The 12,851-nt window shown below is 44.9% G+C and overlaps 1 protein-coding gene across 2 annotated transcripts in view; it reads left to right on the top strand.

The window, feature by feature from the left end:
• Nucleotides 1-12,851, top strand: part of Asrgl1 (asparaginase and isoaspartyl peptidase 1) — a 49,566-nt gene that overhangs the window by 16,670 nt on the left and 20,045 nt on the right. The gene's annotated exons all lie outside the window — the stretch shown is intronic.

Genomic DNA, 12,851 nt, shown 5'->3' with positions numbered 1-12,851 from the left:
CACAAGAACAGAGTTCAGGACATCCTGAGATACAGGGTGACAGGCTGACTCAAAACCAAGTTTCAATATTAAATCAACAGCTCACAGTGGAATTCAGTCCAGGAACCCGAATAGCCCTCAGAGTCGCAAGAGTTACCAGAAGTCAACCTTAATGTCACCTAGGGAACTTTTTTACAATATATGTATCTGAGCCCTTTCCCCCACAGAATCAGATTTGATATTCTGAGGTAGAGGCCAGACCGGAATAATATAAAGGTTTCCATGCTCATTCGGATTCTCCCCAGGTTATGAGATCGATAACATGAATATACTTTTCTTTTTTTCTTTTTTCTTCTTCTTCTTCTCTTTTTTTTTAAACTGTGACAGGTACCCCAAGCTGGCCTAGATAGAATTTGTGGTTTTCCTGTCTCACCCTCCCAAGTACTGGGATTTCAGTACTTTTTTTCTGTGGGGTTCAGTCACAGGAATGAGGTTTCATGATTGATGATTCATGTTCATTTTAAAAGTCGTGTTCTAAAAGTTCTGTTTGAGCTGAGAGTGTAGCTCAGTGGTGGGGTATGTGCTAAGCATGCACGAAGTCCTGAACTCAATCCTCAAAACCAAAAAAAAAAGATCAATAACTGCACAATTCGACCAGCCGGTGCTGTTTTCAGATACAAGCAAGTGGTTCCAGCCCCCAGCCCTGCAGTATGGCGGGATCAAAACAATTTTGAAGAGGCAGGTGCCTCTTGGTGCATGATCATAAGGAAAACAGAGTCTTCCAGGCCTCTGGGAACTTGCTCTTATGAACTTACAGGAGTGGTGCCAGCATGCACAAGATCCATGCAAACTCAATCAGACAAAAACTCAGCATAGAACTAGGGAAACGGGCAGCAGGCCCCAATCTTAGCTGAAGAACTGTTGGCAGGTGATTACTACTAGGTAAGAGAGAGTTGATGGTCTTCTTTAAGGGAAAGACTCTACATAGGCTGACCAGACTCCAGTGAATTAATTTGCACTGAGGGACATCTGGCTACAAATGCTTGACCAGATAGGCCTTAACATATATGAGAGAATGCATGGGAAATAAATAAGGATATAGTCAAGAATAAGAGTAAGAAATAAGAAGAAGAAGTCAATCTATAATTTCAATTGAAATCTTGTGGGGCTGGGCTGTGGAGAGGGTGAAGGTGGGGGAGGGGGTATAAAGATGATTAAGATGTTTTGTATGAAGTGCACAAAAATTCAATTAAAAAAATACATTGGCCAGGCATGGTGGCGCACGCCTTTAATCCCAGCACTCGGGAGGCAGAGGCAGGTGGATCTCTGTGAGTTCAAGGCCAGCCTGGTCTAATAGTGAGTTCCAGGACAGCTGGGGCTACAGGGAGACCCTGTCTCAAAAAGACTAAAAAAAAATACATTGAAAAAAAAAAAACCAGCCCATTACAGAACTCCTGGGGCACCTTTGTCACCCATCACTGGCACAACAGGACTCATGACCATCATCCCCCACTCTTGTCACCAACACCATTCAGCTACCAGGAAGGAAAGGCCTCTTTGCCTTTCTTGCTGTGTATCTTGGGTACCCAAAGGCTGCCTGAGACCCAAGTCTGGCTTGTACCACTGTTGATGGCAAAAATGGACACCTCTGACTCGCTCCCTGCACTGTGTCCCCCTTCAAGCCTTGGGCCCAGGCCTGCTCCTGCTCTTCCATATCAGATCTCTGGACTAAGCCACACTAGTTTATCCTCTAGGTTACTTTGTTATACCCTTCACAGGTTGTGCCCACCCCTACCTTGCCCCTGACCTCCTGATCTGCCTGCCACAGACCCACCAATTACCCTGGTAAATCTGATCTACCCACTGCATCTTGATTCCCCAGCAGCCTGAGCAGCTCCACCCTCCATTCTCCTTCTTGCGTTGGGTTCAGGCCTGCCCCTGCTCTTTCCATCCCAGACCTCTGGACTACCCTCTTAGTCCAGACCTGCCTACTGGGTCCTGATCCTTTGCACCCACACTAGGTCAATTCTCCAGCTTCATCTGTTAGATCCTCCATGGGCTGTACCTACCCCTGTCTTGCCTTAGGCCCCCCTCCTGATCTGCCTACCACAGACCCACCTACTACCGAAACCAGCCCACCACCCTGCAAGAACCTGAAGCACTCACCAACTAACTTTTCATACTTGAGCAACAAGCAACCAAGCTACATCAACAATATAAACAAAATCAAATTTCACCTAAACAAAGGCAAAATAAAATTTCCTACTGAACATGGCAACAGAAAAGCATAAATAATAGGAAAACCAAGGGAACATGTTCCCAACAAAACCCACCAGTTTACAGAAGTATACCACAATGAGGATCACCCTAAGGAACCTCATGACAGAATTTAAAAGAACAATCGTAAATATGACCAAAGAACAGCCAAACAACTCAGAGGAGAGGCAGAAACTTGTGACAGAAGCCCAAGAAAATACAAGTTAGGGGCTGAATGAAATAACAAAAACAATTCAGGACTTGAAATGTGAATTCACGAAAGAAAGAAATATTCAAGAAAACCAAGCCCAAAATGGAGATGGAATTGAAAAACTCAGTAAGTCCATTTGAAATTAAAGGAGAAAGTCTCCCAACCAGAATAAATGAAATGGAAAACAAAATATCAAGACTGGATGACAAAGTTGAAGAACTGGATGCCTCGAGCAAAGACTATAAAAAGATTAAAAATACACAGGAGTGGAAAATGCAGAAAATGTGGAGCACCATGAAAAGACCAAATCTACTCATCACAGGCATAGAGGAAGAAGAATCTCAGGCCAATGGCATTGACCAGATCTTCAACAGGATTATAGAAGAAAACTTCCCTAAATCCAAATTAACAAAATCAGACGTGAAAAGGGAAATACAACAACAGACAACAAAAAATCCAGAATATTATAAGAGAATACATTAGAAACCTATACTCTATTAAATTTGAAAATCTAAAATAAATGGATAAATTTCTAAATTCACAGAAACCACCAAAGCCAAATCAAGACGAGATCGGCAGCTTAAACAGACCCGTAACAAATACCAAATTGAAACAGCAATCCAAAACCTCAGAACTAAAAATGTCCAGGCCCAGATGGACTCACAGCAGAAGTCTAGCAGACATATAAAGAAGATCTACAGCATGGTACTGACACCAAAACAGATACATAGATCAAAGGAAAACAGTAGAAGACACAAACACGAATGCATGCAATTTCAGCCACCCGGTATTTGACAAAGGTGCAAGAATGCACAACGGAAGAAAGGCATGACCCTCAACAAATGGTGCTGGGAAAATTGCACCTCCACCTGTAGAAAACTGAAACTGCACCCTTACCTTTCACCCCACACAAAAGCCAGCTCCAAACGGATCGAAGACCTCAACATGAAAGCTGAAACTCTGAAACTGCTAGAAGAAAACATAGGCAGCACCTGACCAGATTCAGGTGTAGGAGAGGACTTTCTAAATCAGACGTCAGTTGTTCAGGCACTAAGGTCAACAATCGGACATCGTTAAATTGAAAGTCTTCTGTACAGCTAAAGAAACAACCAAGTAACTGAATAGGAAACCCCCTGAGTGGGAGAAAATCTTCCCTGCTACACATCTGACAGAGGATTAATACCCAGAATATACAAAATCTGAAAAAAAAAAAAAGAAAATAAAAGCAAAACTAAATTGGCACATTTAAGTCCTCACATAATCATTAAATGAAGAAATAAAAATGGCTAAGAAACACCTTAAAAGTTCTCAACATCCTTAGTAATTAGAGAAAGCTGCTTTAAGATTTCTTCTTACCCAGTTCAGACTGGCTAAGACAGAGAACAAAAGACACCAAATGCTGGTGAGGATGTGGAGAAACAGGAGCATGCCTTCACTGCCGGTGGGAATGCAAACTCATGCAACCACTGTGGAAAGCAGACTAGAGAATTCTTTAAAACCTCAAAATGAATCTACCATATGATCCAGTTATACCACTCCTTGGCATAGACCCAAAGGACTCTTCCTACTGTACATCCATGTTTGTTGCTGCTCTTTTCACAATAGCTAAGAGATGGAAGCAACCTAAGTGTCCCTCAATTGATGAGTGGATAGTGAAAATGTGGTTCATTTATACAATGGAGGTTTACTCAGCAGTAAAGAAAGATGAAATCATGAAATTTTCAGGTAAATGGCTTAAAAAGTCAAAGGGAAATGTTTTAACTTAAAAAAACCCTGAAAAATGCACATGCAGTATGTGAACATGTGTATGTGTGTATACCCGAAGGCTGCACTACAACGAGCACAGTGCCAGACAGGACTCCCTTCAAGTTGGTCAGAGTAGTCTAAGAGACTCCCAAAATAACACAGGCTATTGACACAGCCCTTAATTACCTTCCAGAGCTTGAAGGAAAGACCCTATTGCTGAAGACAGGACATACTTCAGACACAGGCCTTGGAGCAGCAGAGCTAGAACTGACCTGGAAGCCTTCTCCCTGAAGATTCGCTCTCATAGTTCTAGAGGATACTATACAAGCTGCTAAGGGAGAAAATCAATCAATGGTTCAATCCAGCTCCAAAGCCTAATAACCACAACACCTGGCAGAGCAAACTGTCTCTATTGGTGCGGTAGTGGCACTTTTATCTAGTGCGGTAATCAACAGCTATCTAACTGAACTTAAAGCCCTGTCAACGGGAGGGAACTCATGGGTGGCACTGTAAATATAGCCAAATATACATGGCTGGAGAGGTCAGAGATCCTAGAGGAAACCCTAGCTCTCTGGCATACCTCTAGACAAAGGAAATTTCTTACTGTATATTAAATATGCATCCTCATATTTACAGACAAGTATACCATACACCACTCAACAAAGAAGCTTATTTTTGCAACAGATAGAGGCTATTACAAAGTTCCACAACTGATCACACACAGAGAATATATGTCTGAGAGATGCCCAGCCCAAAGTGACACATTACAGTAGAACCTGTACACCTAAGGTTCATGGAACATAGAGGAACAGGGGGTAGAGAGAATATTAATACATCCCTCAACTCTCACTAGTGAAGTTTTCTCATACAACAAAGTGTGATGCACACCAAAGGCCAGAACTGGCTAAGTCTTAGGGAACAGAAACCTGCAGCGTGCATGTCCCTGGACAGGACTCCTATATTAACCCTCACCCACTCTTGGCTCAGGGACCATTGTGGAAGAAGTGGAGGAAAGACTATAAAAGCCAGGTTTGGTTCAAGAACATAAGGGAACAGAGGCTTTTGGGCCACTGGGACCTTGCTCATATGCACTATTTGGCAGGTGATAACTGCTGGATGAGGGAGAGTAGATCTTTAAGGGAGTGATTCTAGATAGGCTGACTAGACTCCAGGGGATGAACTTGCACCGAGGGACATCTGGGCACAGATGCATGACTGGATACAACTAGACATATACGACAGAATGCATAAAATCTAGGGGAGGGGGCTATGAGGGGGTTGCCAATGGTAGAGGGGATCTAAATGTGATTAAGATCTGGCATGTGAAATGCACAAAAACTCAATAAAAATATTTTTTTTAATGGACACTGCTTTGGAGTGTGGGAAAGATGAAAACAGCAGGACTGTTAAGGGGGAAGAAATTAGGAATCAATTAGCTCACAGAGTTCTTCAATCATGAAGCCCTGTCCCCCTGTCCTGCCACATGCCCACCTCCTTGTTTCTGCCTCTTTGAGCTTAAGCTGCTGAAGGTATTCACCAATTAGCACCATTTCTGCAAGAGCAAAATTTGTCTATGTGTCAATCTGGGACAGCTCTGCCCAGTAAAACGCAATGAGAATCACTTATGCCATTTATATTCTTCTGATAGTCACATTAAAAAGTGAAAAGAGGGGCTGGAGAGATGGCTCAGTGGTTAAGAGCACTGGCTGTTCTTGCAGAGGACCCGGGTTCAATTCCCAGCACTCACACGGAGGCTAACAACCATCTGTAACTGCAGTTCCAGGGGAATTCAACGCCCTCCTCTGACCTCCACGGGCACTGCATGACACAGGTACACTTACATACATACAAGCAATACGCTCATATATATAAAATAAAAATAACAAATTTTATAATGAAATGTATAAAACAATTTAGTTCCACTAGCATGTCCAAAATATTATTTTAACATGTAGTAGCCAGGCATGGTTGCATATGCCTTTAATCCCAGCACTTGGGACACAGAGGCAGGCAGATCTCTCAGTTCAAGTCCAGCCTGGTCTACATAGTAAGTTCCAGGACAACTGGGGCTACAGGGAGACCCTGTCTCAAAAAAACCAAAAAAAAAAAAAAAAAAAAACATGTAGTAAACACAATAATTTATTTTCTTACACAGAATCTTTAAAATCTGATGTGCACATTAAATTATGGTATATGTCAATGCAGACAGTGGCCATATGTAGCTGCCAGCAAATGTAGTAGATGGTTCAGCACTAGACAGAAGCCCATGAATCACCAGCTCCTCATGTAGGCAACTGAATGGACCTTAAGTGTTGGAATTATGAACGGTCTTATGTTGCTAAAAATATTTTAGTGATTTCATTAATTCAGGGGCTGGAGAGATGGCTCAGCAGTTAAGAGTGCTCATTGTTCTTGCATAGGACCCAAGTTCAGTTCCTAGGATCCACATCAGGTGGCTCACAACCACGACCACCTGTAACTCTAGTTCCAGGGGGTCTGTTACACTTTTCTGGCCACCATGGGCACCCACATACACAGGCATATGCATGTACATATAACTAAGTTATTTTGACTTTTTTGTTTGTTTGAGACATGGTCTCCCTGTAGCCCCAGCTGGCTTTGAACTCAATATGTAGACCAAGCTGGCCTCAGTTTCACAGAGCTCCACCAGCCTCTGCCTCCTGCATGTTGGGATTAAAGTCATGTGCCACCATGCCTGGCTTAAAACTAAGTATTTTTAAGAAAAAGATTTAGTTAATTGTAAAAATATAAGTAGGAAGATGGCCGATCAGAAGCAGCGTCTTTGCGACCAGGAGTTGGAGTGAAGAAAGCCAACATTTAAAAACCTCTAATAGAGAAATAAGAGAAGCTATAGAAAGTAGAAATTCGATCAGGTGGGAATTGTTTTTTCTCCACAAAGAAGCCACATGCTGATCTGGATCCCACCAGGGAAGGATGATGATGTGCTCCACGCACCCAGTGTAGTGAGAGCTGAAGAGACACTGTTCACACTGCTGGAAATCCAAACTGGAGGCTGGACTCACCGGAACTGGACCACAGCAAACGGGAGACACATCAGAAAACTGGGACAGACTCTCAGATAGAGTTCCAGAGTCCACCATTTCCCTTATCCACCACTGCCCAGAGAACAGATTAGAGCATAGGACTGAGGGTGGAGGCTTGCCTGAATCCACTGATGGAAGACAGTAGCAAAGCAGCCCATGGACACAACTACAAAGAAAAGTACAGGACCCTTCTGTCAAACAAATGGGTGTTACTGCAGTCGGCTGCCTCTGCTGAACCTAAACCCATATGAAGACACCCACTGGAAGGACTCACAAAACTAAGGACCAAACAAAAGCAGTGGGTGAGGGAGAACGTATGCACTGTAAGAGAGGCACAAAAGGCAAGGAAGCACGAAGAACACAAGACAGCACACACCACGACACTTCCACAGGACGACAGCACACACCACGACACTTCCACAGGACGACAGCACACACCACGACACTTCCACACGATGACAGCACATACGACCCTTCCACAGGACGACAGCACACACCATGACACTTCCACACGATGACAGCACATACGACCCTTCCACAGGACGACAGCACACACCATGACACTTCCACACGATGACAGCACATACGACCCTTCCACAGGACGACAGCACACACCATGACACTTCCACACGATGACAGCACATACGACCCTTCCACAGGACGACAGCACACACCATGACACTTCCACACGATGACAGCACATACGACCCTTCCACAGGACGACAGCACACACCATGACACTTCCACACGATGACAGCACATACGACCCTTCCACAGGACGACAGCACACACCATGACACTTCCACACGATGACAGCACATACGACCCTTCCACAGGACGACAGCACACACCATGACACTTCCACACGATGACAGCACATACGACCCTTCCACAGGACGACAGCACACACCATGACACTTCCACACGATGACAGCACATACGACCCTTCCACAGGACGACAGCACACACCATGACACTTCCACACGATGACAGCACATACGACCCTTCCACAGGACGACAGCACACACCATGACACTTCCACACGATGACAGCACATACGACCCTTCCACAGGACGACAGCACACACCATGACACTTCCACACGATGACAGCACATACGACCCTTCCACAGGACGACAGCACACACCATGACACTTCCACACGATGACAGCACATACGACCCTTCCACAGGACGACAGCCCATACGACACTTCCACAGGACGACAGCACACACCATGACACTTCCACAGGATGACAGCACATACGACCCTTCCACAGGATACATACGACACTTCCACAGGACGACAGCACATACGACACTTCCACAGGACGACAGCACATACGACACTTCCACAGGACGACAGCACATACGACACTTCCACAGGACGACAGCACATACGACACTTCCACAGGACGACAGCACATACGACACTTCCACAGGACGACAGCACATACGACACTCCCACAGGACGACAGCACATACGACACTCCCACAGGACGACAGCACATACGACACTCCCACAGGACGACAGCACATACGACACTCCCACAGGACGACAGCACATACGACACTCCCACAGGACGACAGCACATACGACACTCCCACAGGACGACAGCACATACGACACTCCCACAGGACGACAGCACATACGACACTCCCACAGGACGACAGCACATACGACACTCCCACAGGACGACAGCACATACGACACTCCCACAGGACGACAGCACATACGACACTCCCACAGGACGACAGCACATACGACACTCCCACAGGACGACAGCACATACGACACTCCCACAGGACGACAGCACATACGACACTTCCACAGGATGACAGCACATACGACACTTCCACAGGATGACAGCTTTCTCAATACAAGGAAACAATACGACACTTCCACAGGACGACAGCACATACGACACTTCCACAGGATGACAGCTTTCTCAATACAAGAAAACAACGATCCAGTGCAATAGCTGAAATGCCAGAAAAATATTTCAGAGTTCTACTTTTAAAATGGACCAGCAACCAAATAGAGGACTCAGATACAGAATTTAATTCAGGACTTAGGCAAGAAAATTATGAAATCAATTAAGATCTAAGCAAAAGTTACCAAAGCAATTGGGAAAAAAATCAATAATTTGATCGGTTTTTTTTGTCATTGTTGTTGTTGGTTTTTTTGTGGGTTTTTTGTTGTTGTTGTTGTTTTTTGAGACAGGGTCTCCCAGTAGCCCCAGCTGGCCTAGAACTCACTATGTAGACCAGGCTGGCCTTGAACTCACAGAGATCCACCTGCCTCTGCCTCCAGAGTACTGGGACCAAAGGTGTGCATATCATGCCTGGCCAAAATCAGTAATTTGAAAGAAAGAATTTAAAACATGGAGGAAAAACTCAGCAAAGAAACCAAGATGCTGAAAAAGAACCAAACAGTAATTCTGGAACTAGAAGAATCAATCAAATAACAGCAGAAAGTGTCGTCAATAAACAAGATGAAGCAGAGTAATGAACCAGAGAGGAAGAAGGAAGGACAGGGACGCACAGACCAGGAAGGACAGACAGGACAGTGATACACAGACAAAAGACTGGCTAAAACTGCCAAGAAGTCTGGAATACATTCAAGAGAGCAAACCTAAAAACCCACGGGGTCAAAGCGGCTAAGACAGAGTCAAACAGCTTAGACACTCTAGTCAGTGAAATTACAGCCAGACAAAACCTAGACAAAGCCTGGAGATCCCAGCACAGGAGGCATTTGGAACCTCAAACAGACACATGCCACAGTCAAGATGTCCAAAATAAAGAGCAAAAGGAACGATGTTAGGGGAAACACCAACTGACATACTGAGACACAAACACTGGTTCTGACGCTGGCACCTAAAAGCCAGGAAAACATGGAGTGATGCATTTCGAGCCCTGAAAGTAAATAATTGTCCACCAAAGTTGCTATGTAAAGTTGTCTATTAAAATTGATAGAGAAATAATAGTTCAAGACAAGAACAAATTAAGACAATTTATGTCAACAAAAACAGCACTGCAGAAAACTTTGTGCTGTCTTTGTTGGCGGTGGTGGTGGTGTGTGTGTGTGCGTGTGTGTGTGTGTATGTGTGGATGCGTGCACATGTATGCATGTACGTGTAGAAGCCACATCAACTTCAGATGTCGTTGTTTCCACTTTGTTTTTTCAGACAGGATCTCTCAGTAGGACCTGGAACTCACTGATTAGGCTTGGCTGGCTAACCACTGAGACCTAGGAATCCTCCTACCTCTGTGTCCCTAGTGCTGGGTTTACAAGCACATGCTACCATGCCTTGCTTGTTACAGGGGTGCTAGGGGTTGGACTTGGGTCTTTATGCTTGCATGGCAAATGTTTCACTCACTGAGCTATCGTCCATGCCCCAGAAAAATTCTTAAAGGAATACTATACAGAGAGGAAAAAGAAAGATGGTTTTACCCACAAGAACACAGGAAAGAATACAACTCATGAAAGCAACAGATGAGCAGAGAACTGGGAAAGAATCATGTCCAACACAGCAAATATCCAATACTCCCAGAAGGAGGATGAAAAGAACAGTCATTAAGACTAACCAACCCCAACAACTGCCAACAAAATCATCAGTAATAGCAAACACTCCTCCATAATAACCTTGAATTACAAGTGGCCTTAACTCACCAATTAAAAGTGCAGACTGACTGCATTCAGATGCAAGATCCAGCCATCTTTCATCTCTGAGAATGCACATAACTAGGAAAGCCATCCAAAAACTGAGATGCAATCGTTGGAAATAAAACTGCCAAGCAAACAGAAGCTGTAAACAAGCTGGTATACTGAATCCCATATCTAATAAAATAGATTTCAAACCAAAACTATCCAAAGAGACAGTCACTGCATATTAATAACAGGAGCCCATCATCAAGAAGACACACCTATTATAAATATTTTTGTACCAAATTTTGCAATCCCCAATTTCATAAACACTAAAAGGCATAAAAGTTATTAAATCCTGGTACAGTAACAGCAGGAGACTTCAATACCCTCCTCTCACAAATAGCTAGGTCTTCTAAATTAAAAATCAGCAAAGAAACTCCTAAACTAAAATTGATAGGACACAAAGTAAGCCTTAAATACAAAAAAAAAAGAAAGGAATAATTCCCTGAATCCTATCAGACCACCGTGTAATGGGAGTAGAAATCAAGCAAGATTAACCCTCAGAAAATACACAAATACTTGAAGACTGAAATTACTGAAATAGTGACTAACAGAATACTGTATAGAATTAAAGAGTTGGTTAAGAAGACTGACAAACTTGGGGCTGGAGAGATGGCCCAGTGATTAAGAGCACTTACTGCTCTTCCGGAGGACCCAGGTTCAGTTCCCAGTACCCACGTGGTGGCTAACACCCATCTGTAACTTCCCTTCCAAGGGATCTGACACCCTCTTCTGGCCTCAGCAGGCACTGTACACATGTGGTACACTTGCATACATGCAGGCAAAACACTCATACACATGAAGTAAAAAAATAAAATTTTGTGAAAAAAAGATTGACAAACCCCTAGCCAAAGTAACAAAAAAAAAGAAGAAGAAGAATCAAATTGGCCAAATTAGATATGAAAAGGGAGTTATTATAAGAGACTCTTTTAAAAAATCTATATAAGCTTGTAAGGAAGTACTTTGAATACTTGTACTTCAAAAATCTGGAAAACCAACTATCCTCAGGCCTCTTGGGGTAACTCTATAGCGCAGCTCTCCCGCGCCCGGGACTCCCTAAGCCACATTCACCCTTCCATCCCCCCTCCACTCGCCGTTCTATACTCCTAGTTTGGGCCCTGCGCCATTCCTCGTCTCGGGGCCCCAGACACCTGGGGAACCAATACTGCTTCCTGATCCTTCTCACCCAGAGCAACCCAGTCCCTATCTTGGGCTCCAGGAGCACCGCTTCTGGTCCTGGCCCCGCCCTCACCTCTCTCTGCTGCCCTGGGCCTGCACCACCGGCTAACTCTCCTAGCCTGCACTACTATCCTCAGGCCTCTTGGGGTAAGTCTATAGCGCAGTTCTCCGGGCGGGACTCCCTAAGCACATTCACCCTTCCATCCCCCCCCCTTGCCGTTCTATACTCCTAGTTTGGGCCCTGCGCCATTCCTAGTCTCGGGGCCCCAGACACCTGGGGAACCAATACTGCTTCCTGATCCTTCTCACCCAGAGCAACCCAGTCCCTATCTTGGGCTCCAGGAGCACCGCTTCTGGTCCTGGCCCCGCCCTCACCTCTCTCTGCTGCCCTGGGCCTGCACCACCGGCTAACTCTCCTAGCCTACACTACTATCCTCAGGCCTCTTGGGGTAAGTCTATAGCGCAGTTCTCCGGGCGGGACTCCCTAAGGCCACATTCACCCTTCCATCCCCCCCCCAGCCATTCTATACTCCTAGTTTGGGCCCTGCGCCATTCCTAGTCTTGGGGCCCCAGACACCTGGGGAACCAATACTGCTTCCTGATCCTTCTCACCCAGAGCAACTCAGTCCCTTTCTTGGGCTCCAGGAGCACCGCTTCTGGTCCTGGCCCTGCCCTCATCTCCCTCTACTTCCCTGGTCCTCCAACATCC

Source organism: Nannospalax galili, unplaced genomic scaffold (assembly GCF_000622305.1).
Source record: "Nannospalax galili isolate Female #2095 unplaced genomic scaffold, S.galili_v1.0 scaffold818, whole genome shotgun sequence".
Classification (NCBI taxonomy): Eukaryota; Metazoa; Chordata; class Mammalia; order Rodentia; family Spalacidae; genus Nannospalax; species Nannospalax galili.
This window is presented reverse-complemented; position numbering and strand designations above follow the sequence as displayed.